Genomic DNA, 19,323 nt, shown 5'->3' on the forward strand with positions numbered 1-19,323 from the left:
TGGCTGGTGAAAAAATATACAAATTTCGAGCCCTGAAAATGTATCATATTATTCATATTTAAGTGAATAATCAATTCAGTCATCATAACTTGGCATTTTTTTTACCCAAGCAATCAAAAAGAAGAAATTTATTCAATATTTTCACTCATCCGTGAAGGAGGGGCTTTAATTCTTCATGATGGAGTTATTTTATATGAAAATAAATTTTACAAAAGCATTTGAATTGTAATCAAAAGAATTTTCCACACTGGAGGCCAGATAAAGCAAGGTACTATCTTTATTCTTATTAAACATGACAGAAGAAACAGAGTGTTAGATGAATGCAAAAAAAAAGTAAAATTAGAAAATGTATTTTTTGACCATAATGTCCCAAATAAGAGACCAGTTTCTGAGACGGAACCATCAACTTCAAAAACTGACTGTTCTCTTGCTGTCTAATATATCCCACCCCTTAACAGGTGCCATTGTAATGAGATAATCAATGTTATTCACTTCACCTGTCAGTGGTCATAATGTTATGGTTAATCGGTGTATGTTTATATATACACCTGTTTTATAACATGCGTGCACTGTCGGTGTGGGTTTGTGTGTGGGCGGGTCACTGGGTACAGCAGTATTCCCAAGACCCATCTGTGGTATAGCACCAAAGGTAATTATAATCGTGGTAACCACATGGATGGTCAGGCTTACAGGTCTTGCCATTTAGAGCTGAAAGATTATCATCACTAATCTTGCAGCAGTAGTCCCAGTTATCATTGTAATCAGTGTAACACCAGGTGTAACCATACCCATAAAAGGCACAGTTGTGGTTGGAACGGCAAGAATTCCCTCCCTTTCCACTGCCCATTGGTAAGGGGGGACTGCAGTAGTCCCATGAATCATCTACCCAGCACCAGTAGTAGTCATACCCGTGTTTTCCACAGGTGTTGTCACTGTTACACGTCTTCCCACTAACTGTTATTATGGAATACTCAGGAGAACACAATTTCTCTTCAACTTTATCGTAGCAATAATAACCTCTAGCCTCCTCCTTGTACAGGCAAGAGGTAGTACAGCCCGGTACCTCCTCTGAAACGAGACTACAAACTAGCTCTTGAGAATCATCAGCGGTGTCTCTTCTTTGAATCCCTGTGCTACTTAGACTCTTAATGGGCCCAGTAAATTGTTGGGACAGTACACAAGTCGACCCAGACACATATTTCATGCCCTCTATCTTTTCAAACCAAGTCTCCAGGCTGTTGAAAGTCTCATGTATTATCACACCTGTTAGCCTTGGCCTCTTTAAAGGCACGCTGCCTTCAGTGTCAGACTGGCTTATGGCAGTATGAAGCTTATTCTGAACATCATCAGACATTTCCAGTTTGTCACTAAAGGGCAGCTGGATATGCTTATAAAGATACTTGATGGTTTCCTCAGATTTACGTTTGTTAGAAAAACAGTCATCTTGGAAAATTTTTACATCTGTATGATAAAGAGAAGACAGCTGTTGATTAAGTTTTGGTCATTACGCTTATGCTGCTGTCAGGTTGATTTTGCCCTATGTAGCCAAACGAAAAGGACAACTCATCATCAGCATCATTCTTATAACAGACAGCTGTCCAGACATGTGTAGGAACAGTGACTCTGTCAAAATCTCTTGTGCCAGATTCATCAAATACCCCTTGTCTTGGAATTTTATAATCTTTTGAAGGTACAGTTCCTGTTACCAGGTAGGCAGTTCCCACAGAAGACAGGGCACTTAAAGTCCTCCTGACCTCTTGCTCCCATTGTTTCCAGTGGACACGGTTGAAGCAGGCATCCATAGGTGCACTGTTGGTGAGGGTGAACGTAGCCTTACGGCCATCCCCACACTGGAAACTGTTGGGGTTGAGGTGTCCTCTGTCGTAGCCCGTGTTGCTGTAATCATCATTCAGAGCTTGACTGGACTTGATCAAATCTCTGTTATATTTGCTCTCTGGTTGCATTGAGTCATCTGAGATGCCTGAAAGCTGAACAAAATAAAATAAATAAATTAACCAACAAATGAATAGACAAATTCTGTTCATCTGTAATAAATAATTTGACTACTATATTTTCGTCAATCAGTGAAGCTTTTTGTTTAGTGGCTCAATGACATTTAAAAGGACTGATTTCTCATCTCATCATCTGTAGCCGCTTTGTCCTGTTCTACAGGGTCGCAGGCAAGCTGGAGCCTATCCCAGCTGACTATGGGCGAAAGGCAGGATACACCCTGGACAATTCGCCAGGTCATCACAGGGCTGACACATAGACAACCATTCACACTCACGGTCAATTTAGAGTCACCAGTTAACCTAACCTGCATGTCTTTGGGGGAAACCGGAGCAGCCGGAGGAAACCCACGCGGACACAGGGAGAACATGCAAACTCCACAGAGAAAGGCCCTCGCCGGCCACGGGGCTCGAACCCGGATCTTCTTGCTGTGAGGCAACAGCACTAACCACTACACCACCCGGACTGATTTCTTCTTTTATTAAATACAGGTTTCCTCTTATCTGATATTCAAGTCTTTTTACTCTTTTCACCTTTTCATTCACCTTCCCTCTAATTTCAAAGTAATCATATGATGGAAATGCTAACATGTGGAAGTGTCACCCTGTGCACTGAGTGTTTGCATTTGCGTTTTAGAGCTCATCTATAAAAAGTGAAGCCACCAAAGGTTTAGCAACAACATGGCACAGGTATTTACACAGCAAAATCCCCAGTGTTGAATTAACACCCAGAGTGTTTATTTAACACCCTACTGTGTTTATATAGGTCCAATTGGACACAAATTAACTCTGAAAGTGTTAATTCAACACTGGGGAATTTGCTGTGTAGGCTTCATTTCTGTAGAATGGAAGTAAATGAACTAACTCAGAGCAGCTATTCTGGAACCAAAAACACAGTGTTTCCCAACTCAGGGTTCACAGACTCAGAGTTCAGGGTTCAGCTCAGAGTTTGTTAAACCTGCAAATTTGTCAAGGGCAAGGAATTGAAAATAAGGTTAAAAAAAGGGTGGATACTTAGACTTGAATTTTCAGTTAAGCAGTGGTGTATATTGCATATTTTTCAGAATTGATCCTTCTCACTCTCCAAAGAAGAAAAACATCTTACCTGAGGTTCAATGAACCAGTTGCCGCTTTTTCGTCCATCCTGGCTGCGGCAGTTGTTATCAAGAGTGTAGGCACTGTACACAGGAATCTTGTGGTATGTTGAGTAAAGTGAAGCATAGAAATACCCACCATAGTCATATTTTTGGCAGATTTTCTTGGCATTTTGATCCATTCCCTGTGGTTCAGTGCGCTCATAAAAGAACTCATGGCACCCGTTAAAATTATTAACAACTTCTGCCCAAATGGGCACTTCTGCCAGGGTCATGAAGATGAACAGAGCCAAAATGATCATGGTGTAAAGTTTTGGAGGCAGTCAAGTTCTGTCAATTCTTTTGCTTTCAAGTTCCTGAAGACAAGGTTAAAGCTGCACAATCTGATTGAGAAGACAGTGGATGTAGCTTGAAAATATAAACAAGTATAACCTCCATGTCCCAACCTGTCTCTCTCCACTCTGCTCTGTTGCCTCCAAAGCCCCTCCCCTCAGAAGAGGCTGCCATGTACCTTGTGAAATGGCAACGTTGCATGCCAACAATCAAGGAATAAATCTTTCTATCCATCCATCATCTGTAGCTACTTATCCTGTTCTACAGGGTCGCAGGCAAGCTGGAGCCTGTCCCAGCTGACTATGGGCGAGAGGCAGGGTACCCCCTGGACAAGTCGCCAGATCATTGCAGGGCTGACACATAGAGACAAACAAACATTCACACTCACACCTATGGTCAATTTAGAGCCACCAATTAACCTAGCCTGCATGTCTTTGGACTGTGGGGGAAACCGGAGCACCCGGAGGAAACCCACACAAACACGGGGGAGAACATGCAAACTCCACACAGAAAGGAAAGGCCCTTGTCGACCACTGGGTTCAAACCCAGAACCTTCTTCCTGTGAGGCGACAGTACTAACCACTACACCACCGTGCCACCTGGAATAAAACAGAAATGTGGCTTATTCAGCATCAATTGTCAATCCTTTCAGGTCTCGTAGCTCCCTCCACCGAGTGACAGCTAAGGATGAGGTTTGAAAATCGATCTTCATATTTAAAAAAAAATCGATAATAGGCACTATCTTGGGCGGCACGGTGGTGTAGTGGTTAGCGCTGTCGCCTCACAGCAAGAAGGTCCTGGGTTCGAGCCCCGGGGCCGGCGAGGGCCTTTCTGTGTGGAGTTTGCATGTTGTCCGCGTGGGTTTCTTCCGGGTGCTCCGGTTTCCCCCACAGTCCAAAGACATGCAGGTTAGGTTAACTGGTGACTCTAAATTGACCGTAGGTGTGAATGTGAATGGTTGTCTGTGTCTATGTGTCAGCCCTGTGATGACCTGGCGACTTGTCCAGGGTGTACCCCGCCTTTCGCCTGTAGTCAGCTGGGATAGGCTCCAGCTTGCCTGCGACCCTGTAGAAGGATAAAGCGGCTTGAGATAATGAGATGAGGCACTATCTTTAAGTAGTGATTTTATTAACTTAATTTCATCCATTTATTTATTTTATTGTTGTTTAGGATAGAAACTGCTTTTGCTTCTACCTTCTCACTCCACTCTCTGTACTAGCATGTAGAAAGGCAGGAGTAAGGCATGCAGAGAAACAGGGTGTGCCTGTTAGTCAGTCTCACAATGGCAGAATGGAAACAAAGCGCTGTTCTTTGAAAATGCTTGAACCTGTTGATGTGAAGAATAACTCCGGAAGAGGATACTAATATATATTAACATTTGTTGGACATTTTTCAACCTGACTGAACCTGCGTTTTATAATTGCTCTCATTCAAAATTAAAACAAAAGCTTTCAAGTACAACTCTTGATGTCTGCATTTACCAACTTTCACTACAGAAATCACAAAGATTTCTTGTTTCTGTGTACCCGAGAAGATTTTTTAAAGTATCAGTATTCATATCGGTTTTGGGACACTAGCCTCAGTACAGTATGACTCAGTATCAGATTGAAAAGAAAATCAGTGGTCCATAGCATGTGCACGAGCAGCAACATACCGTCAGACACTCTTCCTGGCTCTGTTTGATTGCTTTGATTTGAGCGTGGTGGGTTGTTGAAAACATGATTAGGAGCACTAGGTTGAGGCAGAGGAGCGTGATTTTTCACAGGTTATCTGTCTATGTATTACTGTCATGGCATAGTGATAGTTCTAGCAAATATGTCAAAGAGGCTTTTTTTTTTTTAAATACATGTTACCTACTGCAGGTTTAAAGAGATATGGTTCATCCTTTTTTTAACAGGAAAGCAGACAAGAAATATCAGCCAACATGGGTGTGGTTCACTCGATCTCAAATTCCATGCTTCTCAACATTTCTGTTCGGGATGAAACACTGGATACTGACAATACACACTGAAGTGCAGTTCAAAATGCCCATGTCACGTGTCAGTCCCAATTTGCAGTCTCTGACAGTCTGGAAGCTTTTGTTTCTTTGCTTGCTGTCTGGCCATTTCGCTGAAATATGTATTGATCATATGTATTGATAACCTAACATAACATACCAGAATAATGGCCATCATGGGCATTTTTTTCATCCAATAATTTCACACATCAATATACAACCCCGATTCCAAAACAGAAGCCAGGGAGAATCAAGGTGACAGGAACCTGCTGAGCTAATCGGCTCATGGGATCTCAGTCCAAACTTAAAGATCAAAAATTCCTGAGTGGACTTGATGGCTGGATAGACAAATTATCCATGTGGCATGACATCAACGTGTGCTGGAAAGAATCCACATTATATCGCTAAAAGGTGGAGCAAGAGGGAAAAGAAAGTCATCCAAAGCTTGCTCCTACAAGCCATCAAGCTCTACAGCACCAGCGTAGGAGGTGTAGATCGATTGGATCAGTGTGTGGGTGTATGTTCACATCAAAATAAAAACGAGGTGTGGTACTTGTGCGGTTTTTTTTTTTCCACTTTTTGGCTGCAACCTGTGTGTGATTTGACTCTTGAAACACTGGACTGAGCTCATGGATGCAAGACTGCTGAAGTGTCCATCATCTTTTGGTGCGAATTCAACATGGAATGAATGAAACTAATGCTTGTTACCATGGACAGGAAGTGTGTGTGACCCATTCCTTATCAAAGTATCAAAATCACAGCTTGTAGGATTACGAACAGGACATTCTGCAAAGGAAATTTTGATTTTTTTTTTACAACCCCGATTCCAAAAAAGTTGGGACAAAGTACAAATTGTAAATAAAAACGGAATGCAATAGTTTACAAATCTCAAAAACTGATATTGTATTCACAATAGAACATAGACAACATATCAAATGTTGAAAGTGAGACATTTTGAAATTTCATGCCAAATTTTGGCTCATTTGAAATTTCATGACAGCAACACATCTCAAAAAAGTTGGGACAGGGGCAATAAGAGGCTGGAAAAGTTAAAGGTACAAAAAAGGAACAGCTGGAGGACCAAATTGCAACTCATTAGGTCAATTGGCAATAGGTCATTAACATGACTGGCTATAAAAAGAGCATTTTGGAGTGGCAGCGGCTCTCAGAAGTAAAGATGGGAAGATGATCACCAATCCCCCTAATTCTGCGCCGACAAATAGTGGAGCAATCTCAGAAAGGAGTTTGACAGTGTAAAATTGCAAAGAGTTTGAACATATCATCATCTACAGTGCATAATATCATCAAAAGATTCAGAAAATCTGGAAGAATCTCTGTGCGTAAGGGTCAAGGCTGGAAAACCATACTGGGTGCCCGTGATCTTCGGGCCCTTAGACGGCACTGCATCACATACAGGCATGCTTCTGTATTGGAAATCACAAAATGGGCTCAGGAATATTTCCAGAGAACATTATCTGTGAACACAATTCACCATGCCATCCGCCATTGCCAGCTAAAACTCTATAGTTCAAAGAAGAAGCTGTATCGAAACATGATCCAGAAGCGCAGACATGTTCTCTGGGCCAAGGCTCATTTAAAATGGACTGTGGCAAAGTGGAAAACTGTTCTGTGGTCAGACGAATCAAAATTTGAAGTTCTTTATGGAAATCAGGGACGCCGTGTCATTCGGACTAAAGAGGAGAAGGATGACACAAATTGTTATCAGCGCTCAGTTCAGAAGCCTGCATCTCTGATGGTATGGGGTTGCATTAGTGCGTGTGGCATGGGCAGCTTACACATCTGGAAAGACACCATCAATGCTGAAAGGTATATCCAGGTTCTAGAGCAACATATGGTCCCATCCAGACGACGTCTCTTTCAGGGAAGACCTTGCATTTTCCAACATGACAATGCTAAACCACATACTGCATCAATTACAGCATCATGGCTGCGTAGAAGAAGGGTCCGGGTACTGAACTGGCCAGCCTGCAGTCCAGATCTTTCACCCATAGAAAACAGTTGGCGCATCATAAAACGGAAGATACGACAAAAAAAAAGACCTGAGACAGTTGAGCAACTAGAATCCTACATTAGACAAGAATGGGTTAACATTCCTATCCCTAAACTTGAGCAACTTGTCTCCTCAGTCCCCAGACGTTTACAGACTGTTGTAAAGAGAAAAGGGGATGTCTCACAGTGGTAAACATGGCCTTGTCTCAACTGTTTTGAGATGTGGTGTTGTCATGAAATTTAAAATCACCTAATTCTTCTCTTTAAATGATACATTTTCTAGCCAGCGGGCCATGTTTGTTTTACAGCGAAAGTCCGAGAGAGGAAGAGTGTGCGCGCTGTATCTGTCTGTGTGTGTGTGTGTGTGTGTGAGAGAGAACTGTCTGTGTCTGCTGTTTTTTTTCCGAGTAGGCTACGGGGGGAGAGGGGGGTCAGTCAGTAAAAGGAGGGTTCAATTCAAGTAACCTTGAGAACAGAAGGTAGTCGCGCATTCACGTCGATCCATTTTTAGATTGACGTTGTCAGGCAATGCGTTAATGTGTGCAGGAATCTCCCGCATTAGAATCGTTAAAAGGTGTGGGAATTTTAAAAAAAATATGCGCAATACCTGCAATCCCGCACCCAAATTCAGGCCCTGTTCATGTCCCACTTACATCCATCTTTGAAGCGGAGAACTGGACAACCCACTGAGTGTTGCCCCGACGCAAGTTCCCCATACAGCAGGTCTTTGGGAATGTGGCCGTCTTGCATAGGGTGCACATGTCCAATCCAGCAAAGCCTTCTCTGACAAAGGGTGAGATGCATACTGAGGCAGCCAGCACGCTTCAGCACAGTGTTGTTGGTGACCTTGTCACACCATGTGATGCCAAGTATACGTCCAAGACAGTGGAGGTGGACGCTTTCCAGACAGTTTTCTTACCTGCCGTAGATTGTCCATGTTTCACTGCCATAAAGAAAAGTACTGAGGACGTAGGTCTTGTGTACTTTGACTTTGGTGTTACTAGTCAGATAGTTGTTGCTCCATATTATCTTGTTGAGCTTGGCCATGACACCAGCAGTCTTGGTGATTCATTTGTCCAACTCGTTGTCAAGTGACAGGTTGCAGCTGACAGTGGTGCTCAAGTAGGTGAAGCTGCTGGTGACCTTGAGCATTTGGTCATCAATGTTGATGAATGGAGGAGTTAGAACATCCAGACCCATGACTTTCGTCTTCTTAATGCTGATGGTTAGACCAAATTTCTTGCAGGCAGTGGAGAACTGATCGATCAGCTGTTGGAGGTCATCTTCAGAGTGAGCGATCAGAACTGCGTCATCTGCAAAGAGCAGTTCTCTGATGAGGATGGTGCGGACCTTTGTCTTTGCTTGTAGTCTGGCCAAGTTGAATAGCTTCCCGTCGCTTCTGGTATGCAGGTGGATGCCTTCTGTGGAGTTTTTGAATGCAAAGTTCAGCAGTAGGGAAAAGAAGATACTAAACAGAGTCGGTGCTAAAACGCATCCTTGTTTGATGCCACTCTTGATAGCAAAGGGCTCTGAGGTCTCTCCATCGTAGCTGACTACACCCAGCATGTCATCATGAAAGGAGGCAATGATGCTGAGCAACTGTGGGGGGCAGCCAGTTTTGCTTAGGAGTTGGAAAAGATCTCTTCTGCTCACTAAGTCGAAGGCTTTGGTGAGATCAATAAATGCAACATACAGTGGCATCTGTTGTTCCTGGCACTTCTCTTGGAGTTGTCGAACAGAGATGATCATGTCCACCGTTGATCTCTGAGCACTTTAGGTGCATTGGGACTCAGGGTAGATATGATTGGTGAGAACTTGTAGTCGGCTGAGTACCACCCTAGCAAAGACTTTGCCAACGATGCTTAGCAGTGAAATTGCTCTGTAGTTATTGCAGTCACTGCGGTCACTTCATTTTTATACAGAGTGACAATCTTGGCATTTCACATGTGTTGTGGCACCTTGCCTTCTCTCCAGCAGAGGAGGAGCAGCTCATACAGTGGTTCCAGCAGGGCCTGTTTTCCGCATTTGATGATCTCAGGTGGTATGGCGTCCTCTCCTGGTGACTTTCCACTTTTCAAGGCATCGATGGCTTTGGCAAGTTCTTCTACTGAGGATTCGGTGTCCAGTTCTTCTAAGACAGCGAGGTGCTCAATGGCATCTATAGCTGTTCTCTCTGGTGTAGAGGTCCAGGTAGTGCTGAGCCCATTATCTCATCTGCTTGGTCTTTTCAGTGATTGTTTTACCAGTTTTGGATTTCAGAGGTGCAGTCTTCTTTGGTTGGTTGGTTGTTTGATTGCTTCATACATTGCCCTGATGTTACCAGTATCAGATGCTTGTTGGATGCTTGCCAGTTGGCACCCATAGTCATTTGCACGTCGATGAGCAGTTTGCTGGGTTTGCTTGCGTGCAGCCCTGAATGCCAGTAGATTTCTCTGACTGGGATCTTGCTTGTAGTTGATGTGAGCCTTCCTCTTGGCGTCGATGACAGAGTCCAGTTGCGAAACGTTGGCTTCAAACCAATCTGCATTCATCCGTTCTTTCTTGTCATAAGTCTGGGCAGCAGCATCATGAATGGCACTTCAAAGGAAGTTCCACCTGTCTGCAGCATTCTCTGCATGGGTATTTGGCAGCAGCTCCACGAGACGTTGCATGAACTCTTGGTTTTTGGCTGGAATGGCAGCATAGCAGGTGTTAATCCGAGGCTGGCAGTTCTTCCTAGAGAGGTGGAGTTTCTTAGGCTGAAGCTTTATCATTGAGGCTATGAGTGAGTGGTCGGTATCGCAGTCAGTCCTGTGGTACGCTCTGGTGTTCTGTACACTGTTGAGAGAACTGTGCCTAGTAATGACCATGTCCAGTTGATGCCAATGGCCTGACCTTGCATGTCTCCAGGATGCTTTATGGCAAGCCTTGTTCTGGAAAAAGGTGTTCGTAATGCACAGGCCATGGTAACAGCACAGCTCTAGAAGCCTTTGGCCATTCTCATTCATCTTTCCAATGCCATGGTGACCCAGCACAGTTGGACAGGATTCTCGGTCAGCTCCCACTCTAGCATTAAAGTCTCCGAGGAGATAGAGGTGCTCAATCGAGGGGGCTTGCTGTACTATGCGATCCAAAAGTTCATAGAAATGGTCTTTGACTTCAGAAGAACCTTGCAGGGTTGGCGCATAGATACACACAAGATTCACATGGCTGGCTGTTGTAGACAGGTGCAAGGTGAGTGTGCGCTCACAACCACCTGAGGGGTATTCAATCATGCGAAGCAGCGTGTTCTTGACGGCAAAGCCAACTCCATGTTCTCAAGGGTCTTCTGTACTTTTTCCCTGACAGAAAAACATGTAGTGTTCTTCTATCTGTGATCCACTCTCTGGAAGAAGTGTTTCTTGCAGAGCTGCTATGTCATTGTCCAACCTGTGCAACTCCTTGTCAATTACTGCTGTCTTGCGAATGTCATTGATTTTTTTGGAGGTCGTCTGACAGGCCAGTGCGCATGTTCCAGCTTGCAATTCGAAGAGCTGGAGTCTTCGCTGTGTTTCTGTGGTAGTGTCGTGGTGCAGGTTTGACAATCTCCCTGTTGAGCAAAGATGTTCTGAGCCCCAGGCACCTACTTGAGGAGACAGACCATGTTAGGGTCAGCACCTTACTGACCGGGGGCTGCCTGGCTTGAGGCGGGCAGTAGCTGACCAGTGGAACTCAATGATTCCTTCCACCGATGAAGACAACCTGTGGCGTCCAACTCTTCACCAATCAAGCGGGGTCTTATAACCCATAACTGCTGTCTTCCGTGTTGTGCTCTCTCCTAGAGGTGAAACTGGAGTGACCTCTCCAGGGTGCAGGCCTGGGCAAGTTGTATGGATACCTAGTGCTGCCCAGTCAACAGGGCCCCCCCTCAGTCGAACCAACTGTGTCCGTGGGAATGCCGGGCATTACGCTTGGAGCCAGCTTGACTGCAGGAGTTTCCGGAAGAACATCGTCGTTGATGTTGGACTGCCTGAAGGACTCCAGCTCTGGATTTTTCCAAGGGTTGACTCCCGAAGCCTTTCTTCTTTAGGGTGTAGCCACAAGGCAGCGGAGGTTTGTGGTCAGAGTTACCCTCTCCTAGATCCCTCACAGTTCAGCGTCACCCGTGGTGTGCCAACAAGGAGGCACTGTGAGAGTCTTGATGTGGCAGCCGTAGAACCATCAGGAGAGGTCTTGCGCACTCGGCCCCTCTTTTTGCTCATGGAGCTAGATGGTGGCTGCAGCTGGATGCGGGAATGACAAGCACACCACACTCACACAACTGCAGCACTAGAGCACACACACACCCTGTGCATAAGAACTTATTTATTTAAGATAAGTTAGTTTAAAATTAGGGGCGGCATGGTGGTGTAGTGGTTAGCACTGTCGCCTCACAGCAAGAAGGCCATGGGTTCGAGCCCAGCGGCCGACGAGGGCCTTTCTGTGTGGAGTTTGCATGTTCTCCCCGTGTCTGCGTGGGTTTCCTCCGGGTTCTCCGGTTTCTCCCACAGTCCAAAGACATGCAGGTTAGGCTAATTGGTGGCTCTAAATTGACCGTAGATGTGAGTGTGAATGGTTGTTTGTCTCTGTGTGTCAGCCCTGTGATGACCTGGCAACTTGTCCAGGGTGTACCCCGCCTCTCACTCATAGTCAGCTGGGATAGGCTCCAGCTTGCCTGCGACCCTACACAGGATAAGAGGCTCCAGATAATGGATGGATGGATGGATGGATTTCAATGCAACAATTTCATCAAGAAGCAAAGAAACAGCGGCAAATTGGCCAGTTTGTTAGTTTACAGATAAAACTTACAATCAAAGGCACCATGAGGAAGAAACTGAGTTCAGGATGGTTGAAATAACCAGTTTCCATTTCCTTTTTACAACTTTCCCAATTTATCAAAATGTTTTACACATTTAGATTTTCTTTGTTATACGACTGAATTCAAAGGCCAGACTTTTACTGTAAAATTAGCAGCCAAACCTTTTACATGAACAAATTAATAGCAAACTGTTTGATTATATTATCACTAAATATGTGTTATTACTACATATTAAAGATAATTGTACAGTGTATTTTATGGTAGAATGCAGGCGGCTGTGATCGCCAGACATGTACTGAATAAAACCATGATATTTCTGTTCCCTGTAGGTCATAATTTTTCGATAACTACAGCCATTTTACTGTGAAATACTGGCCAAACCGGGAAAAGTATTTTTTCTAAATAAACATGAATTAGAAACTAGCAAAGTACTAGAGTAACACTAAATGTATTCAAAACATGTTATTTAGACTTATCTCATTCTCATCATCTCTAGCCACTTTATCCTTCTACAGGGTCGCAGGCAAGCTGGAGCCTATCCCAGCTGACTACGTGCGAAAGGCAGGGTACACCCTGGACAAGTCACCAGTTCATCACAGGGCTGACACATAGACACAGACAACCATTCACACCTACGCTCAATTAAGAGTCACCAGTTAACCTAACCTGCATGTCTTTGGGGGAAACCGGAGCACCCGGAGGAAACCCACACGGACACAGGGAGAACATGCAAACTCCACACAGAAAGGCCCTCGCCGGCCCCAGGGCTCGAACCCAGGACCTTCTTGCTATGAGGCGACAGCGCTAACCACTACACCACCGTGCCGCCCCTACTTAGACTTATTGTAAACTAAATTTACCTTTAACTCACGCACCTCAATGGAAAAGAAACTTGTACACAGACATAAAAATGGGAGTTTTGATTTATTTTTGTTCTGTCTGGGATTTTTTTTCTGTGAGCATTGGAAAGAAGGTAATGCTAGCCAGACTGCACCATCACAGTAGCATGACATGTGTTACAGAGTGTTCCTGTAACTGTTACAATCTTAGCTTTATGGGTTTTTTTTTTCAAAAACCACATCATAATGCACACACACACACACACCCCTGATCTAACGCTAGAGGTGACTGTTGCCATGCCTACAGTATAAAGGACTATTGCAGGAATTTCACACACAAACACTTCTCCTCCAGACCCTCATCATCTCACACATCAACTAAATAATATTTGAATATCTGTCCACTGTAATGGGCACCATGCGTGAAAAGGTTAATTACTTTCATTCTATATTGCCAAAATAAGGCAGTAATTCAGAGAAAAGTTTAAATTAGTCGTGCTCTTTTCACTGTCTTTTCAATACGTTGTTATTTGGGCTGTCAAGAGATTAAAAAACTAATCTAATGAATTACGTACTTTGTGATTAATTGATCTAATGAATCCCATAAATATTTGCTATGAGGTGCATTTCTAAAATATTTCAATACTACATACACTGTACAACCTCGATAATACACCCTCTTCTGCTCCCTTTTTGGTCACATCTCCTCAGTACAACGTCTGCATATCAGTTTAATGTAAAAAGGATGTTACACAGATTGTTAAATCCTGCCTGCCCAGTTTATGCTCAGATTAAGTTCCCATGACGGCTACGCTGAGGTGTTTTGGAACCATGACCTATACTGAACAGACCTTGGTCTTATATTACTATTGATTTGATTACAGACCTCACCAGTTCTCAGGTATTCACCACCAGTCATGTAGCTTGTTCCACCATGTATTCCAGACATATGGTCTTGTCTGGGTATTTTTTATTTATTTATTTTTTAATTCAGACTCTACAGCAAGGTCTACATTTGACTGGTGATTGTTATACAGTGGACACGGTTGAACCAAGCATCCATCGAAGCAGTGTTGGATATTATGTAAGTAGATAAATAAATAAATAAAGTGGCAAGTAGTTAATAATTAGAATAATATGAGTCATTTTTCTGTCTTATATGTTCATCTGTCACTGCGTTTTTGTTTTCTGGTCCAATGAGACTTCACTAATACCATGAGCTTGTGCATGTCTGCGTACTACCTCTATATCCTATGGCTTATAATTCCCACCTATTTATAATTAAATCATTTTAATAGCTTATCATTTAATGCTTCTTACTTCTATATGAGACATTCCCAGTGACCCAGAGCCTTTATATAATACACGAACGTATCACACTCACCTAAACCATCAGCAACTTTCCCCCAGATGGACACATCTGCCAGGAAACTGAGGGTGAACAGAGGACTGTATTTTGCACTGAATTGTGTGGCATAATATTTTTTGAAATTTCCTTTATTTCAATGTAAAGAGATATTTCTCAAAGCTTTTCTTCTATAGAAAGTAAAAAAGAATGAACTAATATCCTTGCATACATGTATTGTTGTATAGTACGAGTATGTATCTGTATACTTTTTTTAAGGCATGCACATGTACAAACATGACGGTAACGTAATGATTGATTTATTAATTGTCCTGATGTTCCATGAATACACAAGCACAGGCAGGTTCCAACAATGCATCGTCCTTTATGTCCTTCAGGAACATGAAATACATAAGAATAACATACATGAAGTAAATGACAGCAGGAAAGCTTTTTTTTTTCTTGCATCTGAAGTCTGGAATCCAGTTTGAAATCTCTTTTACTTCTAAAAGTGAAGGTACTTGCATTGTTCAATCTAAACAACAAAAGAAAAGATTTCATGATTGTGAATTGAAAGAGTGGTGATACATGTAATATATACAACATTGGTTATCTCATTACAGTGGCACCTGTCAAGGGGTGGGATCTATTAGGCAGCAAGTGAACAGTTGGTTCCTGAATTTGACATGTTGGAAACAGGAAAAATGGGCAAGCGTAAGGATCAGAAAGCTATCAGCATTCACTTTTTCAGCAGTTTGTGCTCCAGGAACTCTTCTGTGGGATTGGACCATATGGGCTAACCTTCATGCCCAATGTGAATCAATGAGCCTTCGACACCCATGACCCTGTTGCCGGTTGTCCTTCCTTGGACCACTTTTGTTCAGTACTAACCATTGCATACCGGGAACTAGGGCTGTGCGATATGGGAAAAAATGAATATCCCGATACATTTTCTCCATTTCACGATATACAATATATATCTCGATATATTTAAATCTCCTCTAAAGGACCCCATGAAATCTAACTTTTACTCTTTACTGTTTTCACTACAATCCCTGCAGATTAAATAACATTCTTAGTTAACTTTTACAGGTGGTTTTCAACAACACATTTTAAATTGTCATGTTCGTGATTAATCACAATTGAATTGAAATAAGACTATTTTTATTCAACAAAGATGTGGCACAAACTGCAAAAACAATCTTGAAAATTGCAACAGAGGGGCAGCACAATACAGAGCTGCTCAGAGCTCAAACCAGTAAAGTGCAAGCTCAACACTGAGAAAGACATTTAGCCTAAATAAGAAAAGTGCTCTTTCATTAAATTATTTAAAAAAATAGATCTCCAAGCTATTAACCTGACTACTGAGAACCACTGGAACATTCACAATAGAGAGAGAGAGATTGAGGGAGAGAAGAGAGAGATCTGCAAAACATAATTTTTCTCTTTGCACACTTTTGAACTGAATGTTTTTTGGCTCTGCCTCTCAGATGTGTATAATTCCGGCTGCTGCCTTTCGTGATGACAGGGTTTTTTTGCACACTTTACAAACTGGCATTTGCTGTTCCACGTCCTCCTCGCGATATCCAAAAAATGCCAGATGACTGACCCCTTACTAGTTCTTTTAGGAACCAATTCGTCCGCTTCCATTTTTAATTTGTCGCTGAAATTGACAGAGCTTATATGGTAGCCTATGCAGCACCAGCGATTGCATGAACTGAGTCAGCGCTGTAAACCGGAACCAGGAAATCTTCCCGCCGGCAGTGTTGCCAGATACTGCTGACGTTTTCCAGCCCAAAATATGTTCAAAACCCGCCAAAACGCACTTAAAACCGCCCAATCTGGCAACACAACCGAAACTAGAAAATCTTCCCGGAAGTTCCTTTCAGCACCAAGATGTCGCCCGGGATTGGTTGGCGAGTGCGTGACGTTATTGTTTTCTTTACCCTTAGGCAGCCTCTCACGTTACTGCCTGAGGGACAGGGAGAAAACCACCGGGAAATGTTTTAAACAAACACAACAAACACGAAACAAATGCAAGTCGGAAGATGACCATAAAATACTCGATAGTTACGATATAATAATTTTATGTATCGCACACAGAATTTTCGGCGATATATCGAGTATATTCAATATAATCGCACAGCCCTACCGGGAACACCCCACAGGATGTGTCATTTGGGAGCTGCTCAGACCCAGTCATCTAGCCATCACAATTTGGCCCTTGTCAAAGTCACTCAGATCCTTACGCTTGCCCATTTTTCCTGCTTCCAGCACCTCAGGGTCTGTCTCAGAAACTGGGTACTGTGGGGGTACCCAACTAAATACACTAAATCAAAAAACGATACGGTTTTGAATGGTGATGTTGGTTTTAATTTGAAATAAAATGATGAAAGAAATAATACAGATAAAACTAAATCTTTGATGTGAATACTCTTCAGAATTTGGCAGAAATTCTGCAAATTTGTGAAAAAATGGCGGCTTGATCTGGGACATGATAAATGGTTGATTACATCGCATTCCCTTAAAATTCTGGGCGGCACGGTGGTGTAGTGGTTAGCATGGTCGCCTCACAGCAAGAAGGTTCTGGGTTCGAGCCCAGTGGCTGGCGAGGGCCTTTCTGTGTGGAGTTTGCATGTTCTCCCCATGTCTGCGTGGGTTTCCTCCGGGTGCTCCCGTTTCTCCCACAGTTCAAAGACATGCAGTTAGATTAATATGGGACAGGGTGCCCTTGAGCGAGGCACCTAACTCCTGATTGCTCCCCGGGCGCTGTTAGCATTGGCTGCCCACTGCTCTGGGTATGTGTGTGTGCTCATTGCTCACATGTGTGCATGTGTGTGTTCACTGCTTCAGATGGGTTAAATGCAGAGAGGAAATTTCACAAGTGTATGATGAATAAAGTTGTGCTTTCTTTCTTTAAAAAGGTTGTAGTCCACTGAAAAGTCTACAGTTATCACTAATTGTATTTTAAGTTGTAACTTTATACACCTAAGGATTGGTGCGCTCAAAGAATAATCATAACCATAATAAAACATCATGCAAAATATTTCATCACCGTTGTAGCTCCGTTTCCCGCATACCCAAAACCAATACGATCGTGTGTTTTGATCTAAACGGAAAGCCTCAGGGTCAAGGTCACTACCTCACCAAAAGTAGTAACTTAAAATCACTACGCCATATAAAAATTTAGTTATAAATCTGCGATTTTGTTTTTTAAAACGAAAGCTGAAAGTTAGGTATAGAATATGTTTCTTACAGAATATGTTACGATGGTAGCTGGTCTTGTATGAATTTCTGAGCTATAAAATGAGTTGTGGTCTATTTTTTACCGTAGCGTGTTATTTGTGTGCGGGGAAGGACACACATTAACAATTTGCATGTGTAGAATGGAATTTTCTACTCCAACAGTTAGAAGTTGATCGTGCTTCCATTTGCAGTCTTTCTGTTACGCGAGTGATCTGTTCGGACGTTATCACTGAAAAGGTGAGTTTTGATAGTTTCATTTTGTTTTAGTCTTGCAGTATAAGGCAACAGAATGTTTCTTTTTCATCTTACTTTCATATTTCATAGTGTTTGCATATTTTTGGACAATATTTTGCAACCATGGTCAATTTAGATCAAACTTTTGATAGAATCTACGGCCAGTTATTTTGCCCCGCCCCCACTCCGTCTGGTGCGGTAGTGATGTCCCGTTGCTCGCATGCCGCAGCAGAGACCCGAGCGACCTTCAGCCGGTGCAGTCGCTGTTCTTTTACCACCGCCGTTATTCTCATCTTTCCGGTCTGTTCTTGATTTTTCCATTGTGTCCTATTTTGCCATATCAAATATCCAAAATCAGGGCTCGAAATTCATGGTGGTCCGGTCGCCCGAGGCGACTTAATTTGTCATTTTTCGAGTAATTCCTGTCACTAGCCAGCCTGGCTGGCTAGTTGAAAATAAAGCTATATGAAGCGAAGATTCAGACACACCGTCAACTAAAGCCACCACATATTAAGCGTGTGCTGTGTCTGTGTTAATCAGGGCTGGACAGGCCGTCTGGCGTACTGGGCAAAATCCCGGTGGCCTAACGGTCCAAGTGGCCTGACGGTCCAAGATATTAATTAAATAATAAGTATAATAATAATTTTACTTTGAAACCGGCGGTCCAGCGCATAATATAGAGTCGCGGCGCCCTATTGGTCTATTTTCAGTGGACTGAACCAATCAGCGGCGCTCTGGCGTCCCCACCCCTCCCATGCCCCTTCCCTGCACCGAATCAGCTCCGCCGAGATTTTGCCCTGTTCATAGATTACCTGTGGAAGGATGGAGAAACCAAAACGCAAAGGCAGCGTAGCGAGGCTGCAAGAGAAAAAAATTAAACAGCTCGAAGCAGACGCAGCAAAATGCTCAAAAATAACAGACCTGTTCACTGGAGGGACTGCTGTAGCCTCCACATCGTCCCAGTTTGAGGTTTTTGAAAGGGAACCCAATGCCGAGGGACAGAATGAGGGAAGTGTAGCACAGCAGCAGCCGGTAAGCAAGCAGTAACGTTAGGACTAACTTAGGATAATAGGGACTTTAAGGTGATGGAAGTAAGCAACGTTAGCTCTATATCACACAAGAATCATGAGCAACTGTTATTTTTACGTCGTAGCAGTTGCATTAAAGGAACAGTCCACCGTATTTCCATAATGAAATATGCTCTTATCTGAATTGAGACGAGCTGCTCCGTACCTATCCGAGCTTTGCGCGACCTCCCAGTCAGTCAGACGCAGTCAGACGCGCTGTCACTCCTGTTAGCAATGTAGCTAGGCTCAGTATGGCCAACGGTATTTTTTGGGGCTGTAGTTAGATGCGACCAAACTCTTCCGCGTTTTTCCTGTTTACATAGGTTTATATGAC

General features: G+C 43.2%; 1 pseudogene; it reads right to left on the reverse strand.

Annotated features, from left to right (window-relative positions):
* Window positions 1–259: 259 nt before the first annotated feature.
* On the reverse strand, window positions 260–3,641 carry LOC132867077 (endonuclease domain-containing 1 protein-like; annotated as a pseudogene).
* Window positions 3,642–19,323: the final 15,682 nt, after the last annotated feature.

Source organism: Neoarius graeffei, chromosome 19 (assembly GCF_027579695.1).
Source record: "Neoarius graeffei isolate fNeoGra1 chromosome 19, fNeoGra1.pri, whole genome shotgun sequence".
Classification (NCBI taxonomy): Eukaryota; Metazoa; Chordata; class Actinopteri; order Siluriformes; family Ariidae; genus Neoarius; species Neoarius graeffei.